At 40.1% G+C, this 21,979-nt stretch overlaps 1 long non-coding RNA gene across 1 annotated transcript; it reads right to left on the bottom strand.

Annotated features, from left to right (window-relative positions):
• Nucleotides 1-13,956, bottom strand: LOC144523712 (uncharacterized). The gene is made up of 2 exons (XR_013502541.1): nt 13,170-13,956; nt 1-396 (listed from the first exon to the last, which is right to left on the bottom strand). It is a non-coding gene; the product is annotated as an uncharacterized LOC144523712 (long non-coding RNA).
• Between the last annotated feature and the right edge of the window lie 8,023 nt (nt 13,957-21,979).

Below are 21,979 nucleotides of genomic sequence, written 5' to 3'. Positions count from 1 at the left end.
TAAAGTTTGAGAAGTGTATTAATATACACAGAAACATGGCATACATACAGATAAACACAGGTATGAAAAATAACTAAAATAATAAAGTGTGCACATAACAGAAACCCTTTTCAGTTCTATGAGCTCAATTGTTCTTTGATGACAAGAGTTCAGAGATGTTCAACGTTGGGGCACATATGAGTTTGGTTTCTGTTTGTCCTTCCACAATGAAGAAGGAATCCAGGGCAACACGTCTAAGTTCTGAGTCTCAATCCTGTAGCTCGCCACCCAGCCAACTGAACTGGGAATCTCTAACTCCTGGAAGACTCTGGGATCTGAAGAGTCACTGTGATCCAATATCCCTCTCTGGACCGGACCTCCCATGCGTAGCGCTTCTCAAATCTCCACCTCCTCCACCTGTAGATAAGGCCAAATCAGTTCTCTCAATCACTATTCAGTAATAAAATCAATTGCTTAGGCTACAATGAAAATAAAATGAGGTGATATTTCAGTTAACCCATATTGAAATATCTAAATCTCTATTCAGTTGTACAACCATTCTTAAATTTCTTCTCTTAAGTATCAAAAGTATATAAATCCCTTTCCACCAGTTGCTAACTAATGCTAAATGCTTTGTTCATCATTTGTAAATGATGAACTACTTTTTTTGTAAAAGTACATTTATATTAATAGGTAACCTGTATACAAAAAATATATTTCTAATTCAAGTTTTATGGAACCTACCTTAGTAACATTAACAATATTCTTAATATAATTGCATAAATTGCATGTAAAAATCTCTCAAATTGTATTAGTTTCCCAAAACTTAAGCTACAGTGTTGTAATCTAGAGGCATTAAGACATGCATGCTTATTTATCCCTCCCTGCACGGTAACAGTAGAAAGAATGCACTAAAAATTAGCGTCTTTGAGTTACTTCTCCATAAACTCCAGTTAAACAATTAAACTCACAATTTGTACTAACATTCATTAGATTCAGCCGCGAATCATTAGCCTTTTCACAGGCAATACACAGTACTCCGCTAGCCTTTTGTGGCTAATTACCCTATTAGCATATGAATACAGCACCTTAGCTAACCCATTAGCTTTGCACTATTAGCACCGTTATACATCCATGATTAGCACCGATTCGCATGGATGTTAGCGAACTCAAGGCCTAGTGTCAGTACCCGATCCGTACCGCCTGTACGATCCGTTCTGCGCATGCGCATAATTATGTAGTTGAAAACTAACAATGTCCCTGTGCGATTTGTACCACGCATGCGTTGAAACACTTTACGACCAAACATCATAACTTTTTTATTAAATCTTTATTATACAATAGTCATAGCTACAAACAATCAAGACTTGTCACTGATCCAAAACCGTGTAGCGACGTCGTTGTGTTGTTTATGTTAATGTTTTTACTTTTAATACTTCGTCTTGACTAATAACCATAGACTGCGATTAATGCGATGAAGTGTAAACGTACATAAGTGTCCTTTTGAAGATGGGATGACAGCTCTTCCAGCCACCACTGCTGTATACCACTATAGTGGCTACATGCTAACGGCAGTAAACATGTCATCTTAGCTAGCAATGTTGTTAAATTCTCCCCAATTCCGGGTCACATTCCTGCTGAAACATGTCCGATTGTGTAGTGTTTGGTTCAGAAGCCTTTATCTGCGATTTTTGACGTTAGAAAGTGCTGCTTCGTTCCACTACAATCTAACGTTAGCATACTCATAGCTAACTATTATAGCTGCATGCTAACGTGACATAGCGGCGCGTATATAGCTGTTATATATATATATATAGCTGTTATATATATATATATAGCTGTTATATATATATATATATAAAGCTGTTATATATATATATATATAGCTGCTATATATATAGCTGTTATATATATAGCTGTTATATATATATATATATATATAGCTGCTATATATATAGCTGTTATATATATAGCTGTTATATATATATATATATATATAGCTGCTATATATATAGCTGTTATATATATAGCTGTTATATATATATATATATATATAGCTGCTATATATATAGCTGTTATATATATAGCTGTTATATATATATATATATATAGCTGTATATATATATATATATATATATACACACACACACACACACACACACACACAGTCAGGTCCATAAATATTGGGACATCGACACAATTCTAATCTTTTTTGGCCCCTATACACCACCACAATGGAGTTGAAATGAAACTGAACAAGATGTGCTTTAACTGCAGACTTTCAGCTTTAATTTGAGGGTATTTACATCCAAATCAGGTGAACGGTGTAGGAATTACAACAGTTTGTATATGTGCCTCCCACTTTTTAAGGGACCAAAAGTAATGGGACAATTGGCTGCTCAGCTGTTCCATGGCCAGGTGTGTGTTATTCCCTCATTATATCATTTACAAGGAGCAGATAAAAGGTCCAGAGTTCATTTCAAGTGTGCTATTTGCATTTGGAATCTGTTGCTGTCAACTCTCAATATGAGATCCAAAGAGCTGTCACTATCAGTGAAGCAAGCCATCATTAGGCTGAAAAATCTAAACAAACCCATCAGAGAGATAGCAAAAACATTAGGTGTGGCCAAATCAACTGTTTGGAACATTCTTAAAAAGAAAGAACGCACCGGTGAGCTCAGCAACACCAAAAAGACCCGGAAGACCACGGAAAACAACTGTGGTGGATGACCAAAGAATACTTTCCCTGGTGAAGAAAACACCCTTCACAACAGTTGGCCAGATCAAGAACACTCTCCAGGAGGTAGGTGTATGTGTGTCAAAGTCAACAATCAAGAGAAGACTTCACCAGAGTGAATACAGAGGGTTCACTACAAAAACAGGAAGGCCAGATTAGAGTTTGCCAAACAACATCTAAAAAAGCCTTCACATTTCTGGAACAACATCCTATGGACAGATGAGACAAAGATCAACTTGTACCAGAGTGATGGGAAGAGAAGAGTATGGAGAAGGAAAGGAACTGCTCATGATCCAAAGCATACTACCTCATCAGTGAAGTATGGTGGTGGTAGTGTCATGGCGTGGGCATGTATGGCTGCCAATGGAACTGGTTCTCTTGTATTTATTGATGATGTGACTGCTGACAAAAGCAGCAGGATGAATTCTGAAGTGTTTCGGGCAATATTATCTGCTCATATTCAGCCAAATGCTTCAGAACTCATTGGACGACGCTTCACAGTGCAGATGGACAATGACCCGAAGCATACTGCGAAAGCAACCAAAGAGTTTGTTAAGGGAAAGAAGTGGAATGTTATGCAATGGCCAAGTCAATCACCTGACCTGAATCCGATTGAGCATGCATTTCACTTGCTGAAGACAAAACTGAAGGGAAAATGCCCCCAAGAACAAGCAGGAACTGAAGACAGTTGCAGTAGAGGCCTGGCAGAGCATCACCAGGGATGAAACCCAGCGTCTGGTGATGTCTATGCATTCCAGACTTCAGGCTGTAATTGAATGCAAAGGATTTGCAACCAAGTATTAAAAAGTGAAAGTTTGATTTATGATTGTTAATCTGTCCCATTACTTTTGGTTCTTTAAAAAGTGGGAGGCACATATACAGACTGTTGTAATTCCTACACCGTTCACCTGATTTGGATGTAAATACCGTCAAATTAAAGCTGAAAGTCTGCAGTTAAAGCACATCTTGTTCGTTTCATTTCAACTCCATTGTGGTGGTGTATAGAGCCAAAAAGATTATAATTGTGTCGATGTCCCAATATTTATGGACCTGACTGTATATGTATGTGTATATATATATATATATATATATATATATATATATATATATATGTCTGTGTGTATATGTATATGTGTGTATTTTCTACAAAGAAGGCTAAATGTAAGTCACATGTGAGATGTAACCCAGTAAGCACACATACGTCGCCACGACGTATGCAAAAGATCGCTTCATCTGCAATTGATCGCAGGTCATTCTGAAGCGTCGTTTAATGAGCGTCTGGACGTCTTATGATGGAAATCTATACATCGCAGCAACGTATTAACTATGTATTTAAGATGTATTACAAGTTCCTCAGTTGTTCACGGGTTATTTGGAAGCATCGTTTATTGAGCGTCTGGATGTCTTTACTGTACACTCACTGTTGATGTGATGGACAGTGAATCTGAATTTTGCTCAGCAACATATTCGCGCCACAGTCGATAAAGGAAGGAAAAAAGAAGGGTTAGGATGGAGACTGCTTCGTTGCTGCTGTCAAACTCCATGGTAAGCACTATTTCATCTTAACGTAACGTTAATACAAATATTTCGACGTTTTCTCATGTGGAAGTTGGTGTTCATCTGACAAATAACAATATGTGTTAGTATGTTATGTCATGGTTTAAAGTAACTTTAGAGCTGTTAGATCAGGCTAACATCGCACTAGCCGCCCTTTTTTACATTCATTTAAAATTAAAATATCCATGCTCTAGCTAGCTAGTTATGTACTAATTTGACTGAATCTGAATGTAAAGTTAACTATAGCTAGCTATGTCAGTTGCAGTACAGGCCAGTAACGTTAGCTAACGTTAGGCTGCTAGATAGCTAATTGAACGTTACCCGATATCAGATATCCCTTAACGTTAATTTTAGCTAGCTAGCTAGCTAACAGTAACTGAGTGCCGCACCTCAGTCATCCTTTGCTCATATCGGTTAATTTGATTTTATATTTTTTTTTTGCTTAAATGGAACTGAACCTCAACTGGGAACATTTAAAGCTTAAGACTTGTTATATAAATCAAAATGTAAAGGTAGCTAAATTCTGCATGTAGCATTAGCTAGCTAATCTGCCAACTAATGTTAAATCATATTTAAAAAAGGTGAAGAAGTTCAGGGGCCGTGTAATGGCAGGCTAACGTTTGTACTTATTACATTGTGATTATGTTTTATTTTATTATGTTTGTTTTTATTTTGTAGTCTGTCTTGTCTCCCTTGTCTTGTCTAGTTTACTTCCTGTCTTGTGTTTTCCTGCCTGTTCTGATTGTTCTGCCCCGCCCTGATGTGTTCACCTGTTGTGTCACCTGTCCCTCGTTAGTCCTCATTACTTGGTGTATTTAGTCCCTGTTCTGTCTTTGTCTCTTGTCGGATCATTGTATTCTGTTTCTGTGTGTTCTGTGAGTGTGTTCGTGTCGAACTCCTCCTAGAGATTTCATCCGATTAACTTCAAATTTGGTCTGTGCCATCTTAAGACATTACAGATGAAAAGTTGTTAAAAGAAAAACTTTTCGTCATAGGGCGTGGCCGTGGCGGGGCGGCCATTTTGTGAGTTTCGCCATCAAAACAGGAAGTGGCTTCAGTGTACATTGTCCAATTGGCTCGAAACTTTTCATGATTCATAAGACTCTTATAAGAACTCTGAGGACAAATAAAGGCCGATATTTACTTCAAGTCATAGCGCCCCCTAGTGGCAACAGGAAGTAGGCCTAAAAGTCAAGGTGCTATATATATAGCACCTTGACTCCTCCTAGATATTTCATCTGGCGGACTTCAAATTTGGTCTGTACCACCTCAACACATTAAAGATGAAAAGTTATTAAAAGAAAAACTTTTCGTCAAACGGTGTGGGCGTGGCGTGGTGGCCATTTTGAGTGTTTAGCGATGAACAAAGAAATTGTTGTAACTTGAGTGTACGTTGTCATATGTGCCCGAAATGTCTCACGATTGACAAGGGTCCAGGTCTGAGGACATCTACAGGCCAATATTTACTTTTGGTAATAGCCCGCTGGCAACAGGAAATGCGCCTTATATGACAAACATCATCCGATTTACATGAAACTTATGTGTGATAGACATGTGATACTGAGCCGCCCCCTATACTTTAACCACGCCCACTTAATCAGGCCCCCTTTCATAACATTTGAACCGTTTAAGAGAGTCTTGTGTGAGGTGTCATTGAACTCAGCAGAGAGTTCCTTCTTCATTGGTGATGGTTTGGCCCGCCCCCTATGTTTAAGCCACGCCCCTTTCATAAATGCTGACCAATCTAAGGTTGAGTCTTGTGTAAGGTATCATTGAACTCAGAAGAGAGTTCCTTTTTAATTGGGGATGGTTTGACCCGCCCCCTATAACTTAGCCACGCCCCCTTTCACAGCTAATGAACTGTATGACGTAGAGTCTTGTGTGAGGTATCGTTGAACTCAGCAAGGAGTTCCCTTTTCATTGGTGACGATTTGCAGTGTCTGAGTGACGCGCAAATGCACGGTCGCAAGGAGCGGCGACCGCCGGTAAGCCAAACGCGGGAGAGAGGGCCCGTCCATCGCTGCTTGCAGCTTTAATTGTTATATATAATTATCTGTCCCTGGACATATACAGTGCACTATAATAATGCGGTTATATTGTTGTGGTTTTTATTTCTAGCTGTAATTTTGGAGCACTGCAGGCAGCCTCTGTGCTGGGGTTGTTGTGCAATAACAGCAAGAACGCATCGTCTCAGACGGTCAACAGCGTTTTGTGTGCCTGTGAACTTGCAAGTTCATTCTTCCAAGAACAACCAGCAAGAACGTTCTCCCCAAGAACATAAGTCCGTTCTTTGCATTCTTAAGATTGAGAAACAGCCCAGGTTCCCCCTGAGAGCCCATAACAACCATGACTTAAGGAATGCCATGTATGGTGCTAAAACACTCATATAAATGTGCAACTGGTGAAACACAATGCACAAATGAATGCAGAGTGATTTATATCTGTAAATCTGTGTTGTATCTGAGCCTTTAATTTAAAACTCTTGAAACACAATGCACAAATGAATGCAGCGTGATTTGTATCTGTAAACACAATGCACAAACGTGCCTCTATTTTCTAACTCGTATTTCTGTAAATCAACTTAATATTTTCTTTTTTTTTGAATTTGTGTGGATCCTTTCTGCACCGTGTGGTCACAAACAACTTGTCTCAAGTGACGAGCCAGCGCTCTCCAGTAGATGGCAGTAATGCAACACTTGTGGATACCAACTACATAAAGACGATGAAGAAGCCTTGTCAATTCTGAACCCATCTGAGAGACTATACATTTTATTTCGTGAGTGCACAAGACATATTTTTAATGTCCGGTTTTTATTTTATCATCCACCTTTGTTTTTGCTTCCACATGTCTGACTAACCTTGAGATCTGTTTACAACAGTCTGACTGCTTGTGTTTCTTGTCCCCTCTGACAAATGGTAAAAGCTCACACAAAGCCACTAAAGTTTACTTCCAAATAATTTTTCCTGTTCACAAACCTTGCTTTGCTTTTATGTTTACTAACTGTATACTTTTTTATCTGGTTAGCCCACTTGGGTATAGTGTCTGAAACTAAAGATGTCTGATTGTTTGTGGTCTTCTGCTCTGGGAGTAACATTCCTTTTTTCAACAGGATGTAACACGGTATATATGAAATATCTTTATTTTTAGTCAAGCACCTCTGTGTATCAACTCTCAGCAATGCATACATTTTTAAGTTTGAATAACTGACTTCAACATACAAAGAAGAAGGTGACAAAATCCATATTGTAAATGCATATTATCACAATAAATTAATGTACATTACAATGACAGATTGTATAATATACAGACTTGATACATTCAATAATATGGTTAAATGAAAAAAATTACAGCATGATGCAGTTATAGAAGTATTTTTATTTTTTTTTTTACAAAGATACAATATTTTTCATTTAGCATAGGATTAACAAAATATACAGCATGTTCAGGAGGAGAGTATTGCTTTACAATCAGACTATTAATGTTTATGACTTAAGAGTTCTGCATTCTGTAACAGATGGTAATCCAGTTACAGTATCTATATCTATCAATCTCCAACATCTAATTATCTATCCACCCACCATCCATTTAGTCAGTCATCTATCTACTGCAGCTATTCATCACTGCGTCATTGATCCATCCATATACCTCTCCATCTATGGACCATCCATCCACCCACCTACCTATCCTTCCGTGGATCATCCATCCATCTACCTATCCATCTATGGTCATCCATTCATCTATTAATACAACATCCATACATCCACTCTTCTAACAACCATTAATCCATACATCCATCAACCCACGCAATCCATGCATTCATTTACCCACCTATCTACCTATCCATCTATGCATCATCCATTCATTTTTTTAATTGCTTATCAAAGTCAGGGTGCTTAACCTCTGATTTGTTTTAAAAGATTCCAGTTACAGTAGATTTCTCACAGAGTAACTAAGTCTTACATTATGGCATTGTATTCAGTCATCTGTTGAATATTTAGCCTTTTGATATCTTTTGGTTTCTTCTTTCCATTTACAATTAGTTACAGAGTAAATCAACCATTAAGTGGCGTGGCGTGCCATCTATCAGTAAATACAGTGGGGCTGTTTTGGATTTCTCGGTGAATAGTCCATAGAATTTAATCAATCATTAGAAATGCAATACAATGCCAAAAAGCCTCTGAGGCGGAATGGTATACAGCAATACAAGAGTAAAACTTGCTATTTACCCCAAAAAATAGGCAATATTAACACTTCAGCTAACACTTCACATTGCTATTATACTCTTTGAAAAGATGAAACCTATAAAGCTCATGTTAGGAGTGGCTGGTGCTTTGGGGTTGCTGGACGTTTCAGTGAGGGTGCTCTGAAATTTTGAGTTTCCCTTGACACAAATAGGCGTTACACACACTCGCGCAGATGCCCACCCACCTCCGCCGCGGTTTACTAAGCGAGCGAACGAGAGAGATTGATTTAAGTTGCCGATACAACAGCACCATAGAACTCTGACTAGACCAAGACCTGGGTGCAGACCAAGACCTTAGATTGACTGTCTGCACCCCGTAAACACACGTACAAGCGCACTTACCAGTCTCACACTCCCATAAACTCTCACTCCTTTTCAAATAACTCTGCTAACCCACAGACCAGCTATATCATTCCAGTAAGAATCAGTAAAATCAGTAATCACAGGTACAGCGCTACATGCTCCTTTCCGTTTTCTTTGGAGCAGCCACCCATCCTTAATCCCATAACTACAGTGTCTGTCCCCCGACTGAGATCGGTAAAATCAAACGTAAACCAGCGAGGTGCCATACATAACAACCTAATTGGAATTAAAACAACCACTGCAACGACAGAACAGAATAGGAGAATCAAATGTGGACTATTAAATATTAGATCTCTGTCTTCTAAAGCAATATTGGTAAATGATTTGATATCAGATAATCAAATTGATCTATTCTGTCTTACTGAAACATGGCTGGGACATGAAGAATATGTTAGTCTAAATGAAGCCACTCCTCCCAGTCATATTAATACTCATATTCCTCGAGGCTCAGGCCGAGGAGGGGGAGTTGCAGCCATATTTGACTCAAACCTGTTAATCAATCCTAAACCTAAACTTAATTATAACTCGTTTGAAAGCCTTGTTCTTAATCTTCAACATCCGATATGAAAAACAGTACAGTCAATTATATTTGTTGTTGTTTACCGAGCGCCAGGCCCGTATTCTGAATTTTTATGTGAATTCTCAGAGTTTTTGTCATGTGTAGTCCTAAAATCAGATAAAATAATTATTGTAGGTGATTTTAATATTCATGTGGACGTTGACATCAATAGCCTTAGTACTGCCTTCAACTCACTACTAGATTCAATTGGTTTCAGTCAGAGTGTTCATAAGGCCACGCACTGTTTTAACCACACCCTTGACCTTGTGCTGTCATATGGCATCAAAATTGAAGATTTAATAGTATTTCCACAGAATTCCTTATTATCAGACCATTTTTTAATAACTTTTGAATTCTTACTACCCGACTATACGAAATTAAATAAAACCTTCTACACTAGATGCCTATCTGACAGTGCTATAGCTAAATTTAAGGAAGATATTCCAACAGCACTTAACTCAACATTGTGCTTTAATATAACAGAGGACCTTTATGCTAACTTTAGTCCCTCCCAAATTGAGAATTTTGTAGACGGTGCTACGGCCTGCCTACGGACGACTTTAGACTCTGTTGCTCCCCTCAAAAAGAAGATGATGAAGAAAAGGAAACTAGCACCTTGGTATAACTCCCAAACTCGCAAATTAAAACAAATCTCACGAAAACTTGAAAGTAAATGGCGTTCCTCCAAATTGGAAGAATCTCATTTGGTTTGGCAAGACAGTCTGAAAACATATAGGAAGGCCCTCAGAAATGCCAGATCAGACTATTACTCAACACTAATAATAGAAGAAGAAAATAAGAACAACCCAAGGTTTCTTTTCAGCACTGTAGCCAGGCTGACAGATAGCCACAGCTCTATTGAGCCATCTATTCCCCTAGCTCTTAGTAGTGACGACTTCATGAGTTTCTTTAATGATAAAATTATAACAATTAGGGATGGAATTCATCACCTTTTGCCCTCAACTTCTAACGGTTCACTTTTGAGTGCAGGAGTGCTAGAAAGAACGACAGGACCTGACATATACTTAGACTGCTTTTTTCCGATAGACCATCAACAATTAATGCTAAAGGTCTCTTCAGCAAAGCCATCTACCTGTCTATTAGACCCCATCCCAACGAGGCTACTTAAAGAAGCGTTATCTGTGTTTAACACTTCATTACTAGATATGATCAATATGTCTTTATTAACAGGTTATGTACCGCAGTCATTTAAAGTAGCTGTGATAAAACCTCTTTTGAAAAAACCCACCCTTGATCCTGACGTCTTAGCCAACTATAGACCTATATCGAATCTTCCCTTTCTCTCCAAGATCCTTGAGAAAGTAGTCACTAATCAGTTATGTGACTTTTTACGCAGGAGTAGTCTATTTGAGGACTTTCAGTCAGGATTTAGAAAGCATCATAGCACAGAGACGGCACTGGGGACCTTCTAATTGCTGCTGACAAAGGACTTGTCTCCATACTTGTCTTATTAGATCTTAGTGCTGCATTCGACACTATTGACCATACCATCCTTTTACAGAGACTGGAACATTTAGTTGGCATTAAAGGAATCGCACTAAGCTGGTTTAAGTCTTATTTCTCTGATCGATCTCAATTTGTTAATATCAACAATAAATCCTCCAAGTACGCTAAAGTCAGCCATGGCATTCCTCAAGGCTCGGTGCTTGGACCAATCCTTTTCTCCTTGTATATGCTTCCTCTAGGCAATATTACTAGGAAACACTCAATTAACTTTCACTGTTATGCGGATGACACCCAATTATACCTGTCAATCAAGCCAGACGAGACCAGTTGGTTAGCCAAGCTTCAAGTATGCATTACAGATATCAAATCACGGATGACCTACAATTTCCTGATGTTAAACTCAAACAAAACTGAAGTTATTGTGCTTGGCCCTAAATACCTCCGAACATCTTTATCCCAAGATATAATTACTCTAGATGGCATTGCCATAGCCTCCAGCACTACTGTCAGAAATCTAGGAGTTATTTTTGATCAGGATATATCCTTTATTGAATTTAAAATACTTCTCCTGACCTACAAGGCTCTAAATGGTCAAGCACCATCATATCTTGAAGAGCTCATAGTCCCTTATTGTCCCACTAGAGCACTGCGCTCCCAGAATGCAGAGTTACTTGTGGTTCCTAGAGTCTCTAAAAGTAGAAGAGGAGCCAGAGCATTTAGCTATCAGGCTCCTCTCCTGTGGAACCAGCTCCCAGTCTGGGTTCGGGAGGCAGACACCGTCACCACCTTTAAGAGTGAACTTAAAACTCTCCTCTTTGATAAAGCTTATAGTTAGGGAGTAAGGATTTGCAGCGTTCGCCTAGACCGGCGAGGGAAGGTGTGTAGGGGGAAGGTGTGTAGCCACAGTCATGACGCACCGCCTCCCTATTTCAGCTTCTCTTCATAGAAAGCTTACATATACTTAGGGAGTAATGAGTTGCAGCGTTAGCCTAGACCGGCGGGGGGAAGGAGTGTAGCCACAATCGCGGAACACAGCCTCCCTATCTCCCCTTCTCTGCAGCTCTTAGTTATGCAGTTATAGTTCTAGACTACCAGGGTACCTCCTAGGACACACTGAGCTTCTCTTTCCTCTCTCTTTCCATCTGTGTGTATTCGTGTCACAGAAATGCTTGTTACTAACATAGCTCCGGGGAGCTTATTCCCCGCAGTCCTTATGTTCTTTTTCCAACTATAGAATAGATCTACCTATCACATAATCAATAATATAGTGAGAGTAGAGGGAGGCAGGAAGTACAGCCCGTTCCAGCAGGGGAGAGTTCAAGCCCGATCCGGCACCTCTCTTTAGCCTGCCTCTCTTAGTTATGCTATTATAATTCTAGACTGCTGGGGAATGTCCTTCCTCCCTATGACACAATGAGCTGCTCTTTCATCTCTCTTTTCATTTGTTCCTTTTATGTGCATCCTTCTCCCAGAAATGCTTGTTACTAACCTAGCTCTGGGGAGTTTATTCCCCAGAGTCCTTATGTTTCTTCTTCACCCAGAATATCGCCTTGGATTAGGGTGGCACCAAGACCTGGGTTTTGGGTGCAGCTGTCGCTGTGGACCTACTACACCCTGCTATGCTCTGCGATTCCCTGCAGTGTCCGGCTGCGTCCTTGCGTCCTACCACGTCCACCCATGCTGTGCTGTCCCACATTACACCCCGTAATGCCCTGCTGTGCCCTACTATGACATGAACTACTACGACTACCATTGTAGTCACTGTTCCATTATCTTTATTGTGACTATTACTGCCACTGTTCATCACACCCCCAACCGGCACTGTCAGACACCGCCTACCAGAGTCTGGGTCTGTCCGAGGTTTCTTCCCAAAAGGCAGTTTTTCCTCGCCACTGTCACAATAGCTACCACTAATGCTTGCTCTTGAGGGAATTACTGTAATTGTTGGGGCTTTGTCTTACTCTGTCTGTAAAGTGTCTCGAGATAACTCTTGTTATGATTTGATACTATAAATAAAACTGAATTGAATTAGCCCACCAAACATATTTCAAATACCAGCCAACAATCCAGGTTCAAACAATCATTACTGCAGCTCTCATACAGTGGCTCAGAAGATTAATGCAGCAGGCCAAATACACCACCCATAGCCACACATAAACACACACACGAGCATGTATCCTCACACAGTTTTCACACTTGCACGTATGGTCAAAATAATGTAGTCATATCTGTAGTGACTTAATATATCTAACAGCTGACTCACCCACTGTGGCCTGGCTGTGCGATCCTCTGGTCTAATGTCATGTACAGCAGGGTGATGTTAAGCATCCTCAGCAGCAATCACAGTCGTGGTAAGATCAGCTTCCTCCGTCCGCTTTTCTTCGTCCCGGTTGGTGAGAAGTTCACCATATCTTTCAGTTTCATTTACAGATTTTGATAAAGTCTCCACACCTTGACGTTTAGGGAGTAAAAAACTATCCATTGCTAGCGTTAGACTCACTTCTCTAATCCTAACGGCTCCAAATATTGAGCTCTTCTTCTTCTGTGTAAATACGTTACTGCGGAAGTAAGGTCAAAAGTTCAATGTGTGCTGCACCCTTTGGCCGAATACGATCACCTGTGTTTTTTTAGCTTAAAAATGTTTGTTTTATTAATGTATTTATTCATTTTTCAAATATAAATTATACTATTTAAACATTAACGATTTTTTTTATTTTTTTATAAATCAACCACAGCAATTTCTTGGGGGTGCTATGGCAATCTTAGGGGTAGCTACAGCACCCCCTACCCCTCCCTGGCGCCGCCTCTGCCCTGACCGCAGGAGACAACAGAGAGAAATGAGAGAGTGACCGATATGGTGGAGGGGAGGGAGGCAGGTGTGGTGGTTGAAGGAGCAGGGGAGGTGGTCAAGTTGTTGTAAATGGCGTCATAGGCGACGATTTATGTTTTCCTCCGTGGGTGCTCGTGGGAAATTAAGAATCAATGACACCGACATAACCATTCACACTATGACAGACACTCCACTTAGCACCAACTGCAATGTTTAATTGCACGGTTTGAATGGTGTTGATTTTGGATTAAAAAAGTGAGAGAAAAGAGTTGCATTTGTCCACTGTGAAGGTTGTAGAAACTTTGTCAGGTGGGTTAAGAAGTTTTATTGTAAAAAAAAAAACAGGGGAGCATGCAAAAGCAAAAACCAAAACCTAATGGTAGGAGGCAAACATCAGTAAATATTGAGAAGTGTGAGCTGCAAGGTCTGTGGTACATTTCCATTGCAAATAGCTCATTAACATTGAGTAAAAGGGCCAAAACTCGTCTACGTTGATTACCACTTCATTACCACATTTGGTACAGAGCTTCAGAGCGGCATGCCGAACGAGGACCACAAGTTTCGTGCTGATTGCATGTACTGTGGCAGAGATATTGCAATTGCAAACTTCCCATTTAAATGCATTGAGTTATTGGCCAAAACAAATAAACGTTGCTTATAGCGCCCCCTAAAGGCCGAGCTTTGCCAAATTTGGTACAAGTTCTTTGCTGATAACATTTAATTTGGTCGAGATATGATATGATACATGTGTGGTAGCTAGCTAGGAAAATTTGTTTGGTCGTCAAATGCGCATACTTTAACGTAGCAAAATTCCTTGAGTAACTTTTGGTCATGTCCATCTGGAGATGCTACTTACCAGGTTTCGTGCTGATCCGTGGCACGGCCTAGGACGAGTTTGAAAAAGTTGGTTTTGCACATTGCGCGATATTGCGAAAACAACTTTAAGCGGAAATGGGCGTGGCATATATCATGTGCGTGGCCTATATCATGTGCTTTATATATATATACACACACACACACACACACACACACACACACATATACATACACATATATACAGGTGCTGGTCATATAATTAGAATATCATGAAAAAGTTCATTTATTTCAGTAATTCCATTCAAAAAGTGAAACTTGTATAATGCATACAAGTATGTATTGCCCTAATATATATATATATATATATATATATATATATATATATATATATATATGTATATGTGTGTGGGGGAATAGAGAGGCGAAGGGAAGGAAAAGATGTGGTAGAAAAAAGTGTACAAGCAATAGGGATAACCGCACCCTGGAGAGGATTGTGAAACAAAACCCATTCAAAAATGTGGGAGAGATTCACAAAGAGTGGACTGCAGCTGGAGTCAGTGCTTCAAGAACCACCACGCACAGACGTATGCAAGACATGGGTTTCAGCTGTCGCATTCCTTGTGTCAAGCCACTCCTGAACAAGACACAGCGTCAGAAGCGTTTCGCCTGGGCTAAAGACAAAAAAGGACTGGACTGCTGCTGAGTGGTCCAAAGTTATGTTCTCTGATGAAAGTAAATTTTGCATTTCCTTTGGAAATCAAGGTCCCAGAGTCTGGAGGAAGAGAGGAGAGGCACAGAATCCACGTTGCTTGAAGTCCAGTGTAAAGTTTCCACAGTCAGTGATGGTTTGGGGTGCCATGTCATCTGCTGGTGTTGGTCCACTGTGTTTTCTGAGGTCCAAGGTCAACGCAGCCATCTACCAGGAAGTTTTAGAGCACTTCATGCTTCCTGCTGCTGACCAACTTTATGGAGATGCAGATTTCATTTTCCAAAAGAACTTGGCACCTGCACACAGTGCCAAAGCTACCCGTATGTGGTTTAAAGTGCCCATATTATGAAAAAAACACTTTTTCTGGGATTTGGGGAGTTCTTTTGTGTCTCTGGTGCTTCCACACGCATACCAACTTTGAAAAAAATCCATCCATTCTGTTCTGAGTGAGATACAGTTTCTGAATGTGTCCTGCCTTCAGTCTCCGGGTGAGCTGTTCAAAATCGGCACGGCTTGTGACGTCACAAGCCGAAACGAGCTGGCTAACCGCAACCATTAGCTCGTAGCGTTAGCATGCTAATGCTAGCATGCTACCTCGTTCTCAATAGCAAAGCACTGCTACAACACACACAAGTTCACCATAATATACAAAATAACTACTTACATGTGTGCCTTCATTTAGAAGTCTCCCAGCTAATCCTGCCTTGTAACTGACTGAAGGTGGAGAAACAGCCTTTCTTTTACTGTCTATGGCGCTAGCTACCTGACATGATCTACATCTGAGCTACTGCGCATGTGAGAGTGCAATCAAAGCTAGTACAGAAGAAGAAGAAAAGAGGTCTCACTCTGTAGCTAAAACAGAGACCAGGTGAAAAGAGATCTGCAGCAGTGAGAGAGCTGTGCAGTACAACAAAAATATAGTGTTTTTTGAAAATTAAACCATGTAAACCTATTCTGGTACAACCTTAAAATACAATTATGAACCCGAAAATGAGCATAATATGGGCACTTTAAGGACCATGGTATCCCTGTTCTTAACTGGCCAGCAAACTTGCCTGACCTTAACCCTATAGAAAATCTATAGGGTATTGTGAAGAGGAAGATGCGATACGCCAGACCCAACAATGCAGAAGAGCTGAAGGCCACTATCAGAGCAACCTGGGCTCTCATAACATCTGAGCAGTGCCACAGACTTATCGACTCCATGCCACGCCGCATTGCTGCAGTAATTCAGGCAAAAGGAGCCCCAACTAAGTATTGAGTGCTGTACATGCTCATACTTTTTATGTTCATACTTTTCAGTTGGCCAACATTTCTAAAAATCCTTTTTTTGTATTGGTCTTAAGTAATATTCTAATTTTCTGAGATACTGAATTTGGGGTTTTCATTAGTTGTTTATTAAAAGATTATTATTATCTATTAAAAGAAATAAACACTTGAAATATATCAGTCTGTGTGGAATGAATGTATACATTATACAAGTTTCACTTTTTGAATGGAATTACTGAATTAAATCAACTTTTTCATGATATTCTAATTATATGACGAGCACCTGTGTGTGTGTGTGTGTGTGTGTATATGTGTGTGTATATATATATATATATATATATATATATATATATATATATATGGGCTGTCAATCGATTAAAAAATGTATGAGTATGTAATTACATACTCTGTGATTAATTAATCGAAATTAATTGCATACATAATTAACGGTGCCTGAACCGATACTTTTTAAGAAAGTAAAAAAAGAAAAAAAAGACAGTTGGTGGCATTAAAGAACGGCTTGTTTATTGCTAAGGCCATATGGTCAAAATGAAATGATTTAATAATAATATATAACAATAACTAATTTCAGTAGTAAATTGCTGTTGAACCATCAGATGGGAAAAGGACATTTACAATAACTTCAAATGCACTACGAGGCTGTAGTTTACCAGTTTCATTGAACGCACCGTCTGTGTTGTTTTTCCCGACAGCAGCTGCAGATTATTACATACCGGTGTTGAATCCTCTACAGTAAAACACAGTCAAACTTTACACCGTTTAGCGTTAGCTGTCAGCATTTTAACCGTGTTTAATCCAGCTATTAGCTAGAGGTAGACTAACGTTAGCTGCTGTCAAGTATAGTGTTAACTAGCGTCATGTGCAGCGGTGTTTGTGTTTCAGAGCATCAGAGAGAAGCGCAGACATATCAGTGGCACCAGATTCCGATAGCCAGGGTCGGCAGGCAGAAGATTTTTACAAGTAAATGTTCCAATTAACTCTCGCAGAACATTCTCGTCTCCCTCCTTCATTTTACGGTCCAAAGGTGGCTAGAATGGCTCCCGGTCAAACGTCAATATGGAATGGATTAATCTGCGTGATTTTTTTTTAACGCGTCATTTGTTCTCAGATTAATTAATAGAAATTAACGCGTTATTTTGACAGCCCTATATATATATATTAGTTAAATGATTGGATCTCAATGCGTCCTGAGATTTTAATGCAATGGCAAAACGGGGTCTCTCTCCCTGTCTGTCTTTCATTTCTTACTCTTTATTTTGCTTCCTTCCCTTTTCCACTTTTTCAGCTATTTATACTGCTGCTGTCCATGCATATTCAAGTCTATTTAGAGAGTCACACTGCATTTAAACCTTAAAATGTTCCACATCTTTCATTCATTAAAGGACAATTCCGGCGAAAACAAACCTAGGGGTTATTAACAGATGTGTACCCACTCTGTCGCTCTCTGGGACATGTTTTCATGTTAATCGAATGTGTTTGTAGCTTGAAAGACGCTAGCGCGGACCGCCGATTAGCTTACAACGCTAGTATTCGGGGCACAGGGAAAGTAAAAACAAATCGCTATTGATACCACTAAAAAGGCTCAAAATATCACCACTTCAACGGTAGCATAATGAGGGTCCTTAAATGTTAACCGAAGCATTGAGAACTTTGTAAGTGTACAGACAGTTTATTGAAAAGATACATTATAAAGACACTCGCGTTCATGTTTACATGCTGCCGCCGTCTTGAAAACCAGTCATGACTTACAGCTGGCAATGCAAACTAAAATCTAAAGCAATTTGCTCAATATATCTGAATCTCACTCTGCATAACTTGTCTAGTGCACTCAGTGGATAACTGTCCATCTGGTCCATCTGGTGTGGAAATCATCGTCTCTTGGGTGTCACGACGCAACAGGTCCCACCTTGTGCAACACAGACACTCCTGTTCGGTGGCCATAGCTTCACAATGTCCGCAGGTACACCACCAGTTTCCCGAAGTACGAGGCTGTGTTGCGGCATTGACTACCGGTAGCTCTCTCTCTCTCGTAGCCCTTTCACAGAGCTCCCGCAGCTTTTCGTTCAATAAACTGTCTGTACACTTACAATGTTCTCAATGCTTCGGTTAACATTTAGGGACCCTCATTATGCTACCGTTGAAGTTTGGTGATATTTTGAGCCTTTTTAGTGGTATAAATAGCGATTTGTTTTTACTTTCCCTGTGCCCCGAATACTAGCGTTGTAAGCTAATCAGCGGTCCGCGCTAGCGTCTTTCAAGCTACAAACACATTCGATTAGCATGAAAACATGTCCCAGAGAACGACAGAGTGGGTACACATATGTTAATAACCCCTAGGTTGGTTTTGCGCCGGAACTGTCCTTTAAGAGCTGGCCGTACCTCTAAACTGAGTGATCGGGGGGAGAAGGGCTTTAGTTAGGGAGGTGACCAATAACCCGATGGTAACTCTGACAGAGCTCCAGGGTTCCTCTGTGGAGAGAGGAGAACCTTCCACAAGGACGACCATCGCTGCAGCACTCCACCAATCAGGCCTGTATGGTAGAGTGGCCAGACGGAAGCCACTCCTTAGTAAAAGGCACATGGCAGCCCGCCTGGAGTTTGGCACCCGAAAGACTCTCAGACCATGAGAAACAAAAATCTCTGGTCTGATAAGACAAAGATCTAACTCTTTGGCGTGAATGCCAAGCATTATGTTTGGAGAACACCAGGCACCGCTCATCACCTGGCCAATACCATCCCTACAGTGAAGCATGGTGGTGGCAGCATCATGCTGTGGGGATGTTTTTCAGCGGCAGGAACTGGGAGACAAGTCAGGATTGAAGGAAAGATGAATGCAGCAATGTACAGAGACATCCTGGAAGAAAACCTGCTCCAGAGCGCTCCTGACCTCAGACTTGGGTGACGGTCAATCTTTCAACAGGACAACGACCCTAAACACACAGCCAAGATATCGAAGGAGTGGCTTCAGAACAACTCTGTGAATGCCCTAGAGTGGCCCAGCCAGAGCCCAGACTGGTGCACAGCCATTTTCAGATCTCTCCAGAGATGTTCAAATGGGATTCATCCCATTTTCAGATCTCTGGAGAGATCTGAAAATGGCTGTGCACCGACGCTCCCCATCCAACCTGATGAAGCCTTGAGAGGTTCTGTAAAGAGAAATGGGCGAAACTGGCCAAAGATAGGTGTGCCATAGCCTGACAAGCCAGACCACATCAATATGTTGGGTCTGGGAACTCACCATTGACGGAGCTCAATCCGAGGGGCAGGATAAACGGTTGTCTTTCAAATTCCATCTGCACGCAATAGGATAGCGCTACAACCAGGCAGAGCAATGAAGAAGGTAGCGATGCTCGTTGATAGATTAAACTTTTGCCGTATCCGGTCGGCAAAACTCCGAACACATCTTCCTTTTTAAGAATGATTTCAGTGCCGCTCTTTGTTCTTTTCTCAAAGAAAAGCTTAACTCCAAGTCTTCCAGAAGACCGCTGTTCCCAGCAGCAGCAGCCATAAGCCCGCCTACCGACTCTATACACGATGTAATTGGCCTGACCAAAGTTTGGTTTTTCCAGCTCGCAAGCCAATGGAGAGTGCCTAGACCCCCCTGGCTGCAAAATAAATGTGCTGCCACTAGGGTGCGTCTAGATTTCTAGGCTAGGTGTGCCAAGCTTGTGGCTTCATATTCCAAAAGACTTGAGGCTTTAATTGCTGCCAAAGGTGCCACAACAAAGTATTGAGCAAAGGCTGTGAATACCTATGTACATATTATATTTTTATTCTTTATTTCTAATAAATTTGCAAACATTTAAAAAAAACTTTTTTCATGTTGTCATTATGGGGTATTGTGTGTAGAATTTTGAGGAAAAAAATTAATTGAATCCATTTTGGAATAAGGCTGTAATGTAAATGTGGAAAAGGTTAAGCGCTGTAAATACTTTCCGTATGGACTGTAAATTAAGTCAGTGATAAGAGCAATATATAAAGTCCTATACACGTGTGTTTCTATAGTGGATCTTCTAACAAGGGCAGACTGGTCAGAGACCGACGCGTTAATTATTTTAGTTGATTCATGTATTCTTTTACAAAGGATAATGTATATTACGCTGCCATGTGCATTTTATTTAGCATTCTTAGCTCACAATTTGTGAAATGGACCTAACATTTGGGAGGATTGTACAGATTCATTAAGCAGGAAAAAGACTATTTTGCTGGTGAAAAATAACTTCTGTGTTAGGCTACAATACAGTGTGAGTTTGTCACTTAAAGGTGCAGTAAGCGATGCTGCGCAAAGATTGTTGATATTTGAACTCAACTGCCACAGACAGACAACTACTGGCAGGTCGGCAGATTCACATGCTGCACCCCGTTGCATATTGGCTGGAATAGTGTTTTGTGGCTCGTGCACTCCTGTTTGTTTTCACCGGAGTTTTATACGACCATGAGGAGATAGTCACTGAATTTGACAAAAAGTGTATTAGATTGCACTTACTATACCTTTGAGTCTCCTTATAGTTTCTAGATTTCAGAGTCCAATTAATTCAGTGTCTTTCTTTTCTAGGTTCTTATATACAAGGAAGCAAAGCATATATGTAAAGAAGCCGCTGTAATAAAACAGTGTGAATGATAATGGGACTGAATGATAGTCTAAAAATATACATTTACGAACTACTGCTCTAACTAAAACCATTTGAGTTACTTGTCATTTGCACAAACAGTTGTACAATTTGCCTTAATGTTACTCACAAAATATATATTTTAGCACATATGAGAGAGAGAGACTCACTTTTAATTGTTAATTTGTGCAAATAATTAGTAGCTTAACTCATTGAATGGTAGGATTATGACAGTTTCAGTTAAGAGCAGTGGTCAGTATATTTTTATGCTTCTTATGCATTCAGCCGTTCGCGATTGTCTGCCACACGTTTCTTTTTTACAAATATTGTGTTTTACTTCATCAAACTTCCATAAGAAGCTGCTGCTCACTCTGTGTAAAGTATGCACAACGTGTATTCTCCATTTTATTATCAGTTAATTTTTGAGAAACCTCGCAGGCTTTTAAAGAAAGCTGTGAACGCGCATCTATCCAAATTACTTCATCCGGGCTTGACCTAGTGGCACCTCCTCAGCCTGGCTTGGCCGTTGTGAAATGCACCAAGGCAGGATACACTTAATAGACTAGGTCAAGCCTTGTTTTATCGGTTATCCTGAATTTTTAAATTCTGCTTTTGTGAAATAGCCCCTAAAACTAAAAGGCAACTATATGTCCTTGGTTGGGCCCATATGAACTGATCTACAGGTGTTAAAGTGACCTTATTTGACAATTTAGAACTAAAAAAATAGCACTGTCACCAGTGCTGGGAAAACAATGCGAGTAAAATTTCATCAATCATTTTATGCATTCTGTGGAAAATTTCAAGTGGATTAAATTAGA

The sequence above is a fragment of the Sander vitreus genome, chromosome 9 (genome assembly GCF_031162955.1).
Source record: "Sander vitreus isolate 19-12246 chromosome 9, sanVit1, whole genome shotgun sequence".
Lineage (NCBI taxonomy): Eukaryota > Metazoa > Chordata > Actinopteri > Perciformes > Percidae > Sander > Sander vitreus.
This window is presented reverse-complemented; position numbering and strand designations above follow the sequence as displayed.